Here is a 19,488-nt window from a genome sequence, read left to right as displayed (position 1 = left end):
CCGTCACTCAATCAGTAGTTAGTTAATACCTTTGAACAAGCAAAATACTTTGAATGAATGCTAATTTATTACAGTTAAATCTCGTAAAAAATTATCGTAAAAAATATATAGAATAAATTTTTTAAATCTGTGATTAATTATTCTTTATTAATGACAGCAATTATATTTAACAAATTGCATCAATTTTATCAATTATATTAAATTAAAATTATGTCAATTATATTAAAAAATTTTATATCAATTATATTAAAAACTGATTACATGTGTTTAACGTTTTCTTAATGAGTTAGATTAGGTCATTTTCATAATTGACTTCATAATTTCAAACGCAAGTAGTGAAACGAGGACAAATTTACGAAGGCATAAAGTGCCATACTCCAACGCGCAAGACTAACATTTTCCCGTTGATCTATATGTATCCCATTAAATTTTCATCACGCTTTCAATAACACTACTTGTATAACAATCAATCTGCGAAGACGGGCATCCAATCAAGTGCGTCGGATTATCCGACAACGATGTCGATAGCTATGAAGAACATAGATGACCGTGCTTCTATATTCATCAGTTTCTGTATCCTTTCCATTTGAACGCAAAATTGAAGCTACCTCAGCAACATAGGATCTCGCTTACGTATTCTGCACAGTCGACAGTCCTAATTACGCGGAAGTGTTACAACCGAGGGTTAGGATTGCGCACAATGCGCTTATGACGATTTGCTAGTCGGATGGAAACGTGCGCGGAGCCAAGTCACGAAGTTGTATAAAAAGATATCGCTATACTTTCTTAGAAGAAATACGCGTTTACAGGATGTCTACTCCCTAGAAAAACATGGAAAATCTAAAATCCGCAAGAATTTCTTTTGTACCTGAGAAAATCAGGAAAGTCTTACGGAATTTTATTGGAATTCAGAGAATTTTTTCGAAAATTCTCTTTCTGATCATTTTCTCTCATATTGTAAACAATGCGCCGTATGTGTGAAACTGGCATCTTATTTCGTGGAACCTCATTAATTATTGAGAGTTCTGACTTTATGTTTAATAATTTTAAAGTTCTTGATATAGATTAAACAAATAGTTTTAGCTATTAAACAAAAAAAGATAGCTCGAAAAAAATTGAGACGCCAAGTTCACGCTGTCTTATTTTAATTTTTTTAATATTTCTTATCAGATTTTAAGCTTGACAGTTTCACAATAGTTTTATTTCTACAAAAGTTTTATACGTAAAAAATATTAGAATATTAATTCAAATTTCCAAACACTGTCATATTTCAATAGTTCTATCGGTTAATGAGCTTTTATGATATTTTGCAATAACTTTTTAATTTCTAAAGAGAAAGAAAGAGTTCTATACATAAAAATTATTAAAATATTTATTAAACAAATTACATATCGTCCAAAACACCAAACGTACAAATACCAAGATGATATACTGATCATATTTCGATAGTTCTATTGACTTTAATGATATTTCGTGTTAGTTTATAATCACTTTTAATTGTCAAAAAGGGATTTATGCGTAAAAATTATTAGAAATATTTATTAACTAAATTAGGTTGGCTGAGACACCAAACGTATAAATACGATAAGACGATGGTCATATTTTATTGCTCTATCCACTTTAAATGAAATTTTGTGTTACTTTTTTTGGGTTTCATACACATCCAATTTTCTCGAAATATGCTATGCAATATTCGCGATAAAAAAATTAATTTCGCAAATAATATATAATAAATTATCTTATATGTAATTAATTATCTGATTGTTTCCACAAAACCCAATGTCATCCTAGGCCTGCTCATCTTCTCTTAATCCTTCGTTGATACATCTTCAAAAGCATTCACAAAACACTCGCGTGACATTTTGCATGACATTCCCGATTTCGATACTATGTTTATTGATACACGAAATCAATGTCGGTATCTTTCCGCTTACGTGTCACCGCACGAATGATAACAAAATCAGCGCGTTACATACAAAAAATTTGATGTGTACTTTTTCACAGATTAATAGATATATATAATGAAATGAACCTTTCAATTTAGCAATCCCGTTTTTGCCGACATTCGTTCGCGCGCGTTGTTCACTCCTTCTTTCCACCCTCAAAATCTGAATTATCGTTTCCCATGAATTCGCGATTGTTAGACACATTCCTGCTGCGTCTCTTTGTCCTTTGACAATTTTTTTAGCATTCTTGCCATTTTAAGCTTAAGAGTGTTGCAATAGTTTGACAAGAAGTTCTACATATGTGTAAAAATTATTAGAGTATTAATTATACAAATTGGATCGACCGAAACGCTGAATGTAAATGAGATTTCGTGTTATACCGACGCCGGCGTCTTGATATTTAATTTATTTAATAAATATTCTAATAATTTTTACGCACACTTAAAATTCTCAAAAAGACTAAATGATTGCAGAATAACACAAAAAAATGACACAAAATTTCACTTAAAATGGATAGAACAATCAAAATATGACCATCGTCTTATCTCGGTACTTGTATATTTAGCGTCTCGGTCAATCTAATTTATTTAATAAATATTCTAATAATTTTACGCATACATAGAATTCTTAGAAAGTATAAATGATTACAGGATAACACAAAAGAATAATACAAAATTTCATTTAAAGTGGATAGAACAATCGAAATATGACCCTTACCTTACCTCCGTACTTGTACATTCGGTGTCTCAGCCAATCTAATAAATTTATATTTAATAAATTTATTTAATTTATTAAATAAATATTTAATAAATATTTACTAAATATTTCTATTAATTGTTAATAGAACTCTTTCTGGAAATTAAAAATGATTTCAAACTGACACGAAATCTCATTAAAGTCGATAGAAAAGTCTATCAAAATATAATCAGTGTCTCATCTTGATATTTGTACGTTTGATGTTTTGGACAATATCTAATTTGTTCAATAAATATTTAATAATATTTATGTACAAAGCTTTTTCTCTGGAAATTAAAATTGATTGCAGATAATATAAATCTCATTAATTAGTAAAACTATCAAAATATGACCAGCGCTTAATTTAGTATTTTAATTTGTATAATTAATATTCTAATATTTTTTACGCGTAGAATTTTTTGTAGAATTATTGTAAAACTCTCAAACGCTTAAAATCTTGCAAGAAATGCTTAAAAAATCTTCAGATAAAGTAAGACGCAGCGTGAATTTGGTATCTCACAAGTTTGTTCTGAACAATTTTTTTTTTATTTAATGGCTAGAACTATTTGTTTAATTTGTGAAGAACTCTACAACTAGTAAAAATAACACCAAAATTTTGACAATTAGTGAGTTTTCACGAAGTAAGACGCATACATCAATTAGCCAAACAAATTGTGCGTTTAAAATATATTATATACATAATATGTATATATTTCTTTTTATATGTTCAATATCTTAATATAATATTAAATATGAAATACTACATTCTTTGTAATTTTTAGATAAAGAAATAAAAATTTTATGTACGTAAAAAATGTTTCATCTTATGAAAGTTATTCAGTTTTTATTAGTACACTTCTAGTGTACTTGTGAAACATAAAAGATTCTATGTTTTTCCTTTATATGAATGAAAAACATTAAAAAACACGTAATAAAAATTTATTGTAGAGAAAATTGTGTTAAAAATCTTGAAAATATTCTCTTTACTTGAAATTTTGAACCATAAAAACCATAAAAATAAAACATAGAACAACCATAAAATTAAGCTATAACAAAAATATGTAAAATGTTGTAGATATGTATGATCATGGATATGTCATTCTATTTCAATATTGAAATAATCAACTGCATTAATATTTCAACAGGAGCGATCATTCACGCACACACATATACACAATCTAGTATTTCTATTAAATGACGTGTCTCGCATAACGTATCCATCGTTTGTGTCAATGGCGAAGATCTAAGCGCAATTTCAGGATTGTCGGGTCGAAATGTCGACTTCGCGAAATTATTATCTGCAGAACGTGGCGCGATTGGAAAACAAACCCTTGAAACTGTCTGAATGATATATCGGCGTCAATGAATTCGCAAGCAATTTCCCATTTATTTCCTATGATTTTCTTATCTCCAAGAAGAGGAGATGAGAATATTACAAAATGAAACTTACATAACTTGTGTCTCCATATATAAAAGGATCTAGAGTGTGGAAAGTGTCTGTCAAAATAAGATAAATAAACCATTTTAACTGAATCTTTCGCCCAGTTTAACTCCACTTCTAAAGAATAGAAATATAATGAAAAACTTTAAGAAACTTGAAAATACATTTTACCTGTAAAGAATAAATTATAGAAGAATTGGTAGAAAAATCTGACAATGAGTAAAAATGACTTAAAAAATCTATTGTCAAAATAATTAATTAAATATAACCAGCAAAATTTGGTGTTTATGTGATAAATCATGATTTATCGCAATGTACAAATGTTAGCAAAATTAGATTGTTTTTAATTTTTGAAGAGAGTTGAAATCGACCCATTTTCAAGTATTCTGGCGGATTTCACGTTAATCTCTTCCTATCTCATAACGCGCCGTTAGAACTCAGTAATTAAATTTCAGTCCCAGGCCAATTGCTCGTGATTGATTTGAATCGTTAAGTGGATACGGTTATCATATTACATGCACATTTGTTCTCTTTCCCTTCCTAACATTTTCGCGCTCGTATATATCAAATATGTATAAATAATTTATAATAATCGCGCAAATTTATATGTACTTTGCTTTTATTTCTTTCTTTTTACAAAGCAATTTTTCATAAGCTTTTAAAGAATTTAAATAAGGCATTTATTGTATTCGATACTTTTATTACAGTATAAAATAGTGATAAAATTATTTATCGAAAAGATAACTATTCTAATGAAAGTTTTGATTTTCTTAAAGAAATTTTATGTAGCTGTTCTATACTAATTTCACTCTAGATTTATAAAAATGAATATTTCTAACAATAAGTTAAATAAAAATACGTAATGTTAAATATATGAATATACATATATGTATAATTTAAATTACTATAATCATATTAATTATCAACATATCTCTCTCTCTATTTTTTGCTTCCATGACAGATATTGTCAGAATTAAAAAATTATATATATGAACTAACATATATATAAACAATAAGTATTTATTAAGTGTTCATTTTTAAAATGTGTAAAATATAATTTAATTCGTTGATTGTCAGAAAATAATCTTATGATTTAAAGAAGATATTCGCTCAACTCGACAAAGACGTATATAGTTAGTTTCTGTCGGGTAACATCTGCTGCTAATTACTACCGGTCTAATTATCATCTGACTCGAAACAGCTCCTGCAATTAGTCAACACACGCATCTTTGCATACCAGACAATCTCATTAGACTCTTAGGTCTTTCTTTTATTAGATTAAATTTACATAAAATTATATAGGTATACTAATAATGTTAATAATATAATAAATACTTATTTAAAAAATATTGGTCAAAAAAATTAGGGTCAAAAATTTTGCAAAATATATTATTTATTAAAGGAATAAAAATGTAAAAATATTTACATTTATTTGCAGTACAAAAAAAATTGTTTACAAATTAAAGAAAAAAAATAAAAACTAATTACCTATTTTTCATTGAATTTATTTATATATATTTTACGATATTCTGGAAGCGTAACAAAATCAGCTGCATATAATAACTGTCATTTAAATTGAAGACAGTCAAACATATTTGCCAATTAATTTATTTCATCAGCAAAATGCATTCATAGAAACTCTCTTGACAGCTTCCTTTTATATTTATTAATTCGTTTTTCTATATAAATTGTTTTAATGTGCAATAATCAATATTCAACAACAATATCCATAATATTTGATTAGTTTATTAATATTACTGACAATAATATGTAGTCTCGGTTAATAATTTCTCATTACACAAAATATGATAAAATAATAATTCATTATGGAGAGAAATAATTCGCAAGTTTTGAAATAATTTTTTTAATACAAAACTTTTTTTTTATCTGCGCGATTGACGGTGACATTTGTCACCAATGCGTCTATGCTATCGCGAGTACATAGAAGCAAGTATAAACGAAAGTTTGCGTCGCACGGGAGAAGAGCGAGATGGTATCAATCGTCAAACTGTTTTCGAATTTGAAAGCTAATCCCGGGTAACCGACGATGAAAGAAAGTATCTCGAACGAAAGTATCTCCGACCTGCTTTCGCGGAGCCGGATCGATGACACCGAACTTGTCGCTGCTACGTATATAGCGAACCGGGCTACAGACTCGTTTATCCCTGCCAAGGACATTCAGACGTCCATTTACATGGTAACATGGCACGACGTCGACGTCGTGTAACTGGGCGAGTTCCATCCGGCTGCCCGACAAAAGGTTATTAGGTCCTGATCTCACTCTCTCCCCCTTCTCTCTCTGTTTGTCTCTCTCTCTTTATCTCGTGGCTCACTTACACGCGACGTTATGGCTCCTCGGTCGACTCGTCGAAACAAACTTCTGTCATGTATTCGGAGACTTGGAGACGCAACCGTCGTCGCGGCGCATGTCATCAGGAAGAATCCCGCAACGTGCCGTCACCAACCAGTACAACGACATGCCGGAAGTTATCGAGAAACATGGAATGTATAGGGAGTATGGTTTACCTCGGTATATATATCTTGCATTTGCGCTAGAACAAAGAAATGTTGACAGCTTGAGACAATGCATCACGCGGAAGCAAGACAATCGCACCTGTGTACTTGTCTCATCGTCATCTCGTGATTCTTTTTAGAAAGTGTTAAAACACTTGTTTTTTTAGTACATATATCTGAGAATGAAAAATTGAGAGTTAGAGCGAGATATTGCGCATTGATTTTAATTTCCTGCGACAAATGTGTCGTAAATCATTCATAATCCGATTTCAAATTGAAAAAGTAGAGATTAAGTAAAGATTACTATAATTTTTCCTTTTTTTCACTTTTATCTATTGCAATCTCCTTATCCTATTAAACGCGCTTATCATATCACTTTTTCAATATAAGTAAAGCACGAGAAACTGATGTGTGAGATATCGCATGATTCTCTATCGGACATATCGAATATAATAACTGCATAAATTGTTCATGCATATTTGCAAATATGTGAGAATTATTACACTACACATACACGCATATGCGTATAATCGAAAGCTGATCAAGACGGTCGAGCTATACATAACGATGAATATATCCTGTCCACGATCCGATTCGAGACTGAGTATAACATCTCGTAATCAATGACAAAGTGCGTATTCGTAGCTATTAGCAATGACGAATTGATTGTTGTCGAAACAACATCGTACCATTTCCTCTCGGTAAATCAAGCTTTAGAGTGATTGCCGCCCATCTCTCTTCCTCTCTTCCTCTAATCATCCTCGATGTTCCCGAAGTGACGTATGTGAAAAGATGATATCTATCCTCGTCTAAGTTTGTACCAAAACTTTGTTTTCATCGGATTGCCTAAGGGCTCGTAAGCTTGCTCCGTAATCGGCTCCGCAAGCGAAGTCGTCAGAATCTAATAACCTTTTGTTCGGAGAAACTACATAGCGGCCTTACATAGCGTGCCGTTACACCATAAACGATCGCTCTATTGTGATTATTCGTTCAGAGGCAGGTAAGCCAATATATGTAGTACCTACAATTTGAATTCATTGTCTTATTTATATAAGAAAAGTGAAAGAGTGAAGTAATGTTGTTTCTCTACACAACGATTATTATAATTTGCAATTAAAAATACTGATAAGCGAAGCATACTCACCGATTTCTCATGCAACTCGTTGTAACGTTGTAACGTATCTCTTATTGGCTGGAATTATATATGTATATGTGTTATACAATAGAATTACAGAAATTAAGATATAATGAATTGTATTATTATTGAATTAAAATAAAAAATTTCTCAATGGCAGTCATTGATATAATCGTTCGCGATAATAATTTGTTGTCAAGATTCAAGTTAAAAACTTCAATCTAACATCTTGATCCGAATCAGATACGTGATTTCAAGACGTTGAATCGATACACCTTTAGCGTAGCCTTTGCGAATCCACCGGCTTTACTATTGCCCATTTATCTTGATCCTATCACTTACTTACTTATTTATGACCTGTTCTATCAGTAATTTCGCGAAAGTAAAGCGTGCGATATAAAAATACGTAAACGTTAATCTATGAAATATATTGGCGGTATATATCAAGAAATATATTGATTTAGCGGTCGGGATATAAACGGTACTGTGTGATATTGGCTCTACGTTCTGTTTAGATGCGATTACTGTTATATATGCCGTTGTTTTTATTTTGTGTTACAGGTCAAACTTTATTATTATAACATTTTTTGCGCTTTCTAAATAGAATTTTATTTTAACTGTAGCAAAAGAGATATTAAAATCGAATAAAACAAAATTTGCACGAATAACATAATTCGAGAAATAAAACTTTGGTAGAATATGCATTTGAAATAAAGTTTATTATAAATTTAACACAAATGCTATGAAATATTAATCTGCTAAAAGAATGGTAAAAATTGCTACACATTCAAGTATTAAAAAATTGTATATTTATATTTAAATTGTTATATTCTGCAAAAGTATAAAATGTGTTTTCTCTCTCTCTCTCTCTCTCTCTCTCTCTCTCTCTCTCTCTCTCTCTCTCTCTCTCTCTCTCTGTTTTTACAAATGCCAAAAAGATGAGATATTATCAAATTATGTAAATTATTTAATAATATTTTTTTTTGTTCAACATTTAAATAGAATAACATGCGTGCTTTCTGGCCATGTTGTTTTATACTTTCGCATATTTGCTATTATATAAAAAAGAAATGCATACGGGCGTACATACATAATATATCACGATTGTAGGGGAAGAAGTATTGCGATTATGGCAATTAAGTTAAGTGGCACTAGATTAAACGAAGAAGTTACACATCCAAGATACCGGAAGAGAATTGAAATGATTTCAACGGTTTCTCGCACAAGAGAACTTATGCAAGCGCAGCACTGCATTCGGGTTAATGAAGTGGAGGTCTTGGGGACTAAAGTTTCCTCGTGAACGGCCTAATCAGCTTGCGATCATATCGCGGCGGATTTTCCCGTCCCGCTTCCCTAATCGCCACGCGATGTTCCTCCGTAAAGTGTGGTGATTTTATCGCGACAGATCTTACGGCCACTCGTTGTCGAGCAGAGGACAAACTGTCACAGCTTATCCCGTTGCGTGTCACAGACCTCGGCCCTCAGAAATCGTACTTATACCATTCCCTCGCCATGAGCATGTTTACCGGAGTGTTAGAAACGGATTTTAATGGAAAAAGTGTATCTGCACAACGGGTGTCTGAACCGCAAGAGTAGTGCCGAACATAGTTTCTCTATCTTGTTTATTTCTTTCCCTACGTTCCGGACTATCTAGCTCGGGCTATAAAACGCTGCTCACCCCGTCCACCCTTTCTCCCTCACCTCTTTTAACCTTCTCTCTCTATCTCTCTCTATTTTTGTTTTTACATCTCTCTCTCTCTCTCTCTCTCTCTCTCTCTCTCTCTCTCTCTCTCTCTCTCTCTCTCTCTCTCTCTCTATCTCTCTGCCCGTGCATCTCTAATATAAACGTACCGTTTTACAGCGACGTTAGTAACCTTCTCTCTGTTTGACTCTTTCCTCCCCTCTCGATGTCCTTAGCGTTCGACCGTTTCACTCGGGAGCCGTAAAGTCCGAAGCACAAATAGCGAAATATTCGAGGCATGTACGCGGAAGAGCGGCGCAGTTGAACTGATATTTGTAGTAGTTAACCGCAAAACAGGACTGAGTGTTTCTCGTTCTTAACGGCCGCGCTGCAAAGCGATAAAGTCACTTGGATAAAAAGGGTTATACGGAAATGTACGTGTATAATCGTGCTGCACGTCGAGCGCTATTTCCGACATGTTATTCCGACTGAAATTAAAGTTTTTTGTATCATCCCCGTCATCCGAGAGGACGAAAGAGATAGTTCTATGCAGCGGAACGCAAATTGTCGACGACGTATCCGCATTTGTGCGAAAACTGATTCACCGCGCGCCTCAGAGTTTCTCTTTTGAAAAGAGAACTAGAAAAATGAGAAAAATCGGAGATCTCTTTTGCAAGAGAAATTGAGAAATGTTATTATTTTATATCAGAAGTGTTCTTAATTTTAAAGCATTGCTATAAAATTCATCAATTAAATTAACAATAATTATGTAATTATTATTACTATTGTTTTACACATATTATTATATACAATAAGATTTTATTATTTTACACATTATTATTATGCATCACAAAATATTTTTATTGTTTTATTGCATCTCGTTAAGAATCAAGCCGCGTTTTCTTGCTGATCAAGTAGATTTATTTACCCTCTTGTATAGTCGGTATCGATTTTTGCAAAGTTAATTTCATTAATTCTCCCCTGCCGTATAAATTATGCGGATTTCGAGAAGCTGTCTCTTAGAGAGCTTTAAGGATAAAATCGTTGATACGACGAGTTAATGAGCCGATAAGTCGAGCGATTCAGCAGCTTAAAATAATGTCATAACTTAGAAGGCTAATATAACAATGAAATAATATTAAAACATATATTAAAGTGGATAATTAGATATGTATAAGTAATGTATAAGACATTAAAGTTTTGTTTACTTGCCAAACATAACTGCTTCAAAACTTCTCATAATAGTGCTAGTATATATTTACTCTTATATATTTACTCATCAATTAAAGAAAATATGATTATGTATTAAAAAATTATCAAGTCAAGAATAATTAGTTTCCCGATGTATGTATTTACATATATTGTCACTATAAAAAAGTATGACATATTTTATTCTAATCGTAACTGATTAAATAATTTTTTTAAGATAACTTGCTTATCGTAAATTTGATAGGTTTATAAAGATCGCTCTTTTTTGAGGTGTAAAAATTTATTATCAGAATTAATTAGCAATTAGAAATAGCATGCTTATTATTTTTATTTCGCCTTTGGTCTCTTGTACTCACTTGTACTAATTGTCTTCTAAAATTATCTGCGCCATCCCATGTTTGCTTTGTCTCGCTGTCAGTCGTAGCTGGCCGTGCAACGATTTTCGCGGTTGTACTTCGTGTTACATCCGCGCCTCGTCGGAGTTCGTCATGTACCTTTGTAGCACATACTCAAGGATTGTCATGTCCTTCTTCTAACCGTGTACAAAGCATGACACTTTACTGCGGAATCCACAAAACCGCGCGGCATCTCGCGAACCTGCTTCTTAGGTATTTCATGGAGAAGAAGCGTCCATCACTTTGGCTGCTGCAAACGTTGAAACTCGACACGCTGTTAGGGAGCTTTGGCCGGATGCTCGTTAACTGTAGAGGGATATTGCGTTACGTTTCGTCGAGTCGAGTCGAGTCGAGCATTTGTAAGTGGATGAATGCGAAGTGATTGATCGCAGTCGATTTAGATGTCTCTCACAAATTGGGAGAGAAATTGAGGGTGCTTGCGCGAAAGATAAAGCAATGAGACAGGCAGAACTGAGATGCTAATGAATACTGAGAAAACATATGGAATAGCAGATGAAATATGATATTATGTAATAGAAAAGGAAAAGTAAAATTATAGAATGTTATTTTATTTTTAATATTTCAACGTTTGAACGCTAAATTAATCTCTAAAATTTAATAGTTTATATAAAATGGTACAATATGCAGATTCAAAATTTTATTTTTTTTTTCTTGTATAAATGTGTATAAAGAAATAATGCGTCATGTGTACAAGTTAAAGTCAAATCTGTATGTTATTTTATTTTATGTATTTTTATATAATTTCTAATAAAAATAAACTAATTCTAATTTCTAATAAAAATAAAATAATTGAGTTTTTAATATCCACGATTGCACATATGCAACTTCATTCTTGCAGTAATTTTCTACTAGTGGAATGACATTGGTACAACTGCAGCATTTGCTACTCACGTTTTTATCTTTTTTTTTCTTTGATGAAGGGAAGTACGCTGAAATTTTTAGTGTAACGAAAACTTTTTAGGAAGATGTTTCACCAGTAGCCAGTTACCCTTAATTTGGAACAACGCCAGTGCGCCGTTATTAAAAGTTGATGAGCCACGCGTATTGTGGTAGTTAAATATTCAATTTTCGTAATCTTACAGTCTCATACCGATTCTGTTTGCAAAAATAGTAGAAGAAAGACAACGATTGTGTCAGTATTTTATGTAAACTATATATATGTATATATATTTTTGTTTGTTTGTTTGTAACTTATTTAGTCACTCGCTTTCTTAAGAACAAACTAAAAAAAAACTTATAGAATAAAATTTCTTGATAAACTCAAAATTAAAAAAGACAAGTTATATTTAATATATTTAGCTTTACATATTTATCTTTTTTTTTAAATATTCTTTCTTTTATATATTTGTTAAAAGTAGTGATATAATTACTTTTCAACGCGACGTTTAAAAAATTGATGAATCTTCTGTTCAGGAACGAAATTTGTTAATTTTAGTTAACAATAAGTAAAATATGCCTTTGTTTAAAAACAAAAATAATTGTTTACAAAGGAATTACGTAACGTATGCATTTGTTTGACTGTATGCTTTTCTTCAAACAATTTTAATTAACAGAGAGTAAATATTTCGTGTTCACCTAAACATTTTTTTCATCAATAGTACCTAAGTAAATAGATAAAATATAAAAGAGGATATTATTTTTTATTTAATATTTTAATATTTATGAATATGCTTTTTCGTGTCACGATATATTCTTATGTTATATTGTATATTAAATTCAATGAATCTTATATATCAGACTCTATTGTAAAACAAATACAAAGAATTAGCTTTTTACGTATTTGACATCACATATATGTATGAACAGTAGACACATGAAAGTGTGCTTTACTTTTTTGAGTCTTCTTTTAATTCATCGTTCCGTATTTCAAATACAATCATGCGATAGAGTGTCAGAAATACCGCTCGACAATGTTCTCTGAAAGTCGTTAGTTACTTATCGTTGGCAAAAGGAGCGTTCTCGATAAAAGACTGTCGGGACAGGGAAGACGCAGGTCTTAAGAAGTAAAAGGATTTCTTCGAGAATCTAGTCGTTTCCACGACTGCGAGATGTCTCTCAAAGGTGGAGATTGTAACAAAGGAAATACTCTCAAGCCGATCGTCTAAAGGTGTTACGATGTCACCTTTGTAACGAACTTTTTCCATTTCTTTATCGCATATTTATGTGAAAAACAAGTAAAATCAACCTTGCGAATCAATTATATATGTAAATATGATAACAAAAAATATTATTAATATAATATATTTTGTTGTGTTTATTAAATATGTTTATTAAATATCACATATAATTTGTATTATACATAACACTAATAAAAATAAATTGAATAAGAAAAATTTATTTTTTCTGAAGAGACGCTGTTTATAAATACATAATTTTCAGTCTCTGGGTTTGATGATCCTGAAAATTTCTTTCGGACATATCAGATTATGAATCAATAACAGAAAGAGATTAAACATTATGTTAACAAAAAAAAGCAATAAATTTTATATGTACAGTACTATGAAATAGAATCATTATATTATTGATAGTGAAAAGATCGATGGAGACTTATCAGGGAGCATTTATTTTTTTTAGGATACGTTATGTACATGCGGCTCTACATGCTCCATCCGAAAGAGCAGGCCACTCCACTTCTTCTCTTTTAACATTTTTATTTAGTAAACATCGTAATATCATAGTATGTACAATAATATACCTATCTATTTCTAACGATATCACTGCGATTACGGATTTCTTTTGTGTCCACTTTTTTTTTTCTTCTTATCTCATACGCTTGCATTGTTAGCGAAATCGTCAATTAGGATCTACGGCTCGTCGAATTCCAGTCCGTCGCATTTCCATTTCGTCGGAGCAAACTCTCCAAACAATTAATTCACGATCTAGTTAATGATTAGTTTCTCACTCGGCGCTTATCACCTGTCGCTGTTGCGAAATTTCGCGAGCGTTTTCGTGTCCGCAATCAAATGCGTGGCGCGCACAAATTGGACGCATTTTCGTAATGCGAGCATGCGGATGAGTCGAGAGAGGATGAGCGATGCTTCAAAATCTTTCTGAATTTTCTTTTACAAAGAGCGCTCGCACTTTGTGCAGCTCTGCAAATCTTCGCACCACAAGCACTTTTTTTCTGTAAATGTCTTTCCTGTACAAATAGTGTACACAAAAATACAAGTATAACCGCAAGTGCAAGTATAATCGCAAGATTTAGATGTCACAACTCCAGAATTTACGCGAGAACATGTTCCCGATATATATATATATATATATATATATATATATATATATATATATATATATGTGTGTGTATGTGTGTGTATATGAAAAAAATTCGTGCACGCCAATGCTAAGGGAAAAGATAGTCTGGAAGTGAAGACACTGAAAGGAAAACGATCGTATTGAAGTTCGGAGATCAGGATGAGGATGTGAGAGAGTTTTCGCGGACAAACTAACCACGGACTTTGAATTGGATTCCGTTCGCGCCTGGAATTCAATTCTCGACACGGTCGGCCACGTGGAATGAACAAAATTCGAATTCGTTTCATCTTTCCGAGCTCGGGCAACGTGCCGCGTTTACCTCATTTCGCGGCTCGCGGAGTCGAGAATTCGGAACGTGTCCGCTTCTATTCTACGCACTGTATAAGGTAAAACCCTTGCTATCACGAGAAACGCTTTAATTTATTTCGAGAGAATTTGTTTTTTTCCAGGCATCTATAAGTTGCAAATAATTAATGATGAAAAATAAGAAATTACTAACAAAGTTTAAAGAAGAAAAATGAAGGCCATGACTTTTCGGTTATTTTAAAATAAATTTTATTTGCATAGAATTGTAATTTGTAGTTTTGTTTTGTTAAAATTATATATACGTAGCGTTAAAAATTGAGAAAATGTGAAATAGGCTCTTGAGATATTTTTGGAACATGAAAAAATTATTTCCAATTGAAGATTCCAAAATCAATGAATAAAATGGCATTCTAGTGATTTTACACATATCGTATGTATATAATTATAAGAAATTGATAAAAATTACTACTCAGAACTATTCTGCAGTTATCATTCCTTGACAGCAAACGACATGATGCTTAAGTTGCTTCCGTTTCCATGTATAGGCGAACCCTAGTGCAAAACCACGCGATGCCTGGTACGATATTCAGTCACGACACTCACGGTCGGTAGGATTTCGTTCGCGTGATATACACGTCGCGTAATAAAACGGGTGTTCCATCCAATAATTCGTATTATTAGGAAGTAATATTACGCGAGAGAAGGAGAGAAGAATTAATCTTCGAATGTGTGTGTATATGTGTATATATATGTGTACGTGTATGAAGCAGTTGCCGATAGTTTCGTTTAGATCGGACAATAATTTCTCCCGCGTTGCATTCGAAGGATGATGAATGCCTCTTAATGGCTCACGCGAAATTGCGTCTGATTTTGAATTCGCTCCGAATGGCCCTGTTAATCGTTGCGCTAAAGGAATCGAAGTTTATCAAAGAATATTGGAAAGTAATGGACCGAATATATTCTCGCAATTAAAGTTACAAGAGTACCAACTGCGTTACCGCTACATTTAGCATGATTCCTTTGTACAACTAACAAAATTGACATTTTTACGCATCACAGATATTTTAGAAAAAAATCTCTCTCATATTTATCGTATAAATTGTATTATAATAAAGGATGAAAAAAGAGAGAGAAGAGAGAAAATTTGATATTAATATTATAAGTTACAAAATCACAGCCAAATTGTATGTCCTTAACTCTAATTTATATTGACATTTTATAAATTATAATCAAGCTTAAATTAATATATATGAAATGTATTATATATATTGTAATTATTAAAATGGAAAACAATGCATATTTTATACATTTTAGAAATATTTATGTTAAAACTAAATATGTATATACATATACGGTATATATAACAAGGATAATTTTATCTACAAATTATTGATTATTTCAACTAATATAAATAGAAAAAATAATTTATTTATTTTTAATCAATTGCGATTTCAGAATATCAGAATATCCATTTGCGATAGGACATTAGTTTAAATAGCATTATCAACGAACAGTGAGTTATATAATAGGATTAGCGTAACATAACATTGAATTTCAGAGAAACGGGTAAATGCTGTATTACATTCCGGTTCATGTAAATCCAAATTAGGTAACACGTTCATTTCATTTTCGGATTTACTCGATGTTGATAGTGTTTGCTAATCGTAGAAATGCCGAATGCTATAAAATTCCAAGACACGAAATTAACTAATTTATTTACATTCTGGTAACTGTTTTTATAATTCAGATGCTATTTATATGTTTATATATATAAACATATATTTGCATTAAAAAAAAATTAACAATAAATTGTGTGAAAGTTAAGGGTTGAAAGTGGAAGGATGTGTTTAACGATTATTAATAATATATATATTTATAAGCATTCTGAGTTTAATCGGAATAACTAGGACCATTGATACGCCTTCCAAACATCCCCACAGTAACGGGAAAATCGATGCGACACGCATTGCGGACCCGGTTCCGCGACTCAACGGCGCGCTTCCTATCTCTTACACCCAGTTTCCGTCGAAAAGAAAGAAAAATGCCTGCAAACTTTTGTCTCGGCCTCTGACGCTCTCGTACCCGCCCGAGCAATTATTTTTCTCCCAATTTCTCATTGTATTCGAGCATCGTATATTCCACCGCCGAACCACACGTATAAGCGTGACTCTAGCAAGTTCGGTCTCTTGAGAGAACTTTCGAAATATTATCTTTCTTATTCTTGCACAATTTCGGAATTATGTGCTTTTTCTATAGACACGTGGCAAGATGCCGACAGATTCTGCTTCGAGATTTCTTTATGAGCCTCATTTTTCTCTGCTTTTTATTTCTTTTTTTTTCCTTTCAAAACATAATACATTTAGGAGGATGTCAAGAAAGCATATGAATAACTTCGAAAGCAGTTCTGCGACAGAGAGATAATATTATTGTTACTGTAATGGTTCTAAATATATCTATTTTTTTCTGAATATTAGATAATTAATGTAAACATTTGTGAAATTTTTTAAATCTTTTTATTTGCACAATTCAGTGAGCTTAGTTTTCTTGATTAAAATAGAAAACTAAGAGGAAAATTTTGTTTATACTTTATTAAGCGATATAACATATATACGAAAATAATTGCGCATACCTTTCGACTCGCGACTCTATAAATATTAATCTTTCTAGCTATCAATTTAAAAAGCGTAAAATCTCAGAAAAATTTCTTTAGTAAACAAATTAAAGAAATTTTGAAAATTTTTTTGCAATCAAATATCTAATACTTTCATTATATATATATATATATATATATATATATATATATATATATATATATACACACAATTCTATTTTCTGGAGTCATGACAACACATATTTCCACCTTTTTTCATCGCTCTCTCGGCTCATCGCGTTACATAAATCGCCTCTGACAAACAACCATCGGTACCATGCTAGAGAGTTTCTTTTCAGGCAGCCTTGTATTCGCGTAGGAACGCAAAGATGCAAGCGACTTTGTTTCATCAGGCGCGGATGACCCGAACGATACTTTCGATACTGTCTGATTGCACTGGCGAGCAAATGACAATTTCTTTTATCGGCTTTCCATTTTCTTGTGACTTCCATTTCCTGCGGATGCGCAAGCGGCAAAGAAATGACGTGTCTTATTCATGCATTGTTGCACTTATTAAAATCCGTCTTATCAATATAAAAATTCTCAATGTTACAGCTAAAAATAAGACAGATATTTTTTTAGATTTATTTTAAACATATATATATATATGTATAATAAATTAAAGATTTTTCTGAACATTAAAAAATTTTTTTATTTTATTAATTAATAAAGGTGGACGTGAATTTTAACTTTTTAAATGGATAAAAGTCAAAAACTCTATTTTATATTAGCACTTAATATATATATGATATTTTATAAATTATAAGTGATAAAGAGAATATTTATATATTTTTTGTGAAAGCTTCAATTAGTGCATTTATGCTTAGAAACTTTTCTTTTATCCAAATATATCCTAGAAAAAATTTCTTCTACTTAAAAATTATATATTAAATAAATGTTAATTATGGTATTAAAAAGCCATATTGTTATATTTTTTTAAATTAATAAGGCTAATTATATATAGAATCTTAGTATAGAAAGAGATATTGTATTCAATTATTAATTATATTCATACTTGTGATGATAAACTATTCTACATATAACAGAACAAAATTTAAGAAACTTGTAGAAAATGATAATGAAAAATAAATGATTATAGATTATTCTTTTCATAGAAAGTAAAGCTTCTTCTCGTCAGACAGATCGATCGTCGCTCGTCAGCGCTATCCGGCAGAATGTCACATCGAAATATACACAATAGAAAGTGAAGTCCTTCTTTCTCTCTTTCTCCCTCTCTCTCTCTCTCTCTCTCTCTCTCTCTCTCTCTCTCTCTCTCTCTCTCTCTCTCTCTCTCTCTATCTCTCTCGTTCGCGCGATTAAAGAATGATTTTTCCGCAAAAATTCGCGATTGTCTGGACGCGTCCGAGAGTGAGGGGAGAGATCGGCTTGCGTCTAAAATTTCCAAGATGTGTCAATGTGATGTCGCACAAGTTATGATACAGACATTATGTACAAATTCGCGATTTCGTATGCTGATGCTAACGCCGGCAGAACGTTCACTGAACGGCAAAACAGGTCGGTCCGACGCATTCGTCGCATTGCTGATTAGGGCATCGCCATTAGGTTTAATCCGTATGTAGATGCGCACGAAATACGTGCCAGCGAGACATTGGTAGGTTTGGTGCGTGCGTGTTATCACGGAACGAGAGTTTAACACGTGTCCAGTAAACGAGCTAACACGCGTGTTTCTACAAGCTTGTCTTTTAATCCCCATCTCACCAACTATTTCAGTTCATCTGTCCATGTCACTATATGGTTCATTTTGTCTGTACGGTTACGTATAGATCGTTGGGTTAACAACGGTGACGGAAGTGCTCGACGTTTGATTTGTTACTTCTCGTTTTGACAGTAATAAACTAATGCATTCAAAATTATGCAAAATTATGCCGATATCATTGCATTGATACTTTGATCTCAAGATCTTTACGTAATCCTCGCTCTACTATAGTATTGTGTAAATTTAATTATTAGGGTAACAATTTACACGGTATGCTTTAAGCATAGCGTGTAATTAAATATGCGCTATAAAACAACATTTACTATATCTATTTAATAATTTATAGTAGAATCATTATTTTGATAGGATAATTGTTACAAAAATAACATGTTAATAAATACTATTATATTATAATCAACATTTTGCATTTAGTGCATTTGTCAGAAATTGAATAACAATAATGGTTCGCTATCGTCAAGTTGTGTT

At 31.9% G+C, this 19,488-nt stretch overlaps 1 long non-coding RNA gene across 1 annotated transcript; it reads right to left on the bottom strand.

Annotated features, from left to right (window-relative positions):
• Positions 1-5,901: 5,901 nt before the first annotated feature.
• LOC140663052 (uncharacterized) lies at positions 5,902-8,361 on the bottom strand. The gene is made up of 3 exons (XR_012046211.1): positions 8,118-8,361; positions 7,781-7,828; positions 5,902-7,657 (listed from the first exon to the last, which is right to left on the bottom strand). It is a non-coding gene; the product is annotated as an uncharacterized lncRNA (long non-coding RNA).
• Between the last annotated feature and the right edge of the window lie 11,127 nt (positions 8,362-19,488).

Source organism: Anoplolepis gracilipes, chromosome 2 (genome assembly GCF_047496725.1).
Source record: "Anoplolepis gracilipes chromosome 2, ASM4749672v1, whole genome shotgun sequence".
Classification (NCBI taxonomy): Eukaryota; Metazoa; Arthropoda; class Insecta; order Hymenoptera; family Formicidae; genus Anoplolepis; species Anoplolepis gracilipes.
Note: the sequence above shows the minus strand (reverse complement) of the source record. Positions and strands in the feature narration are given on the sequence as shown.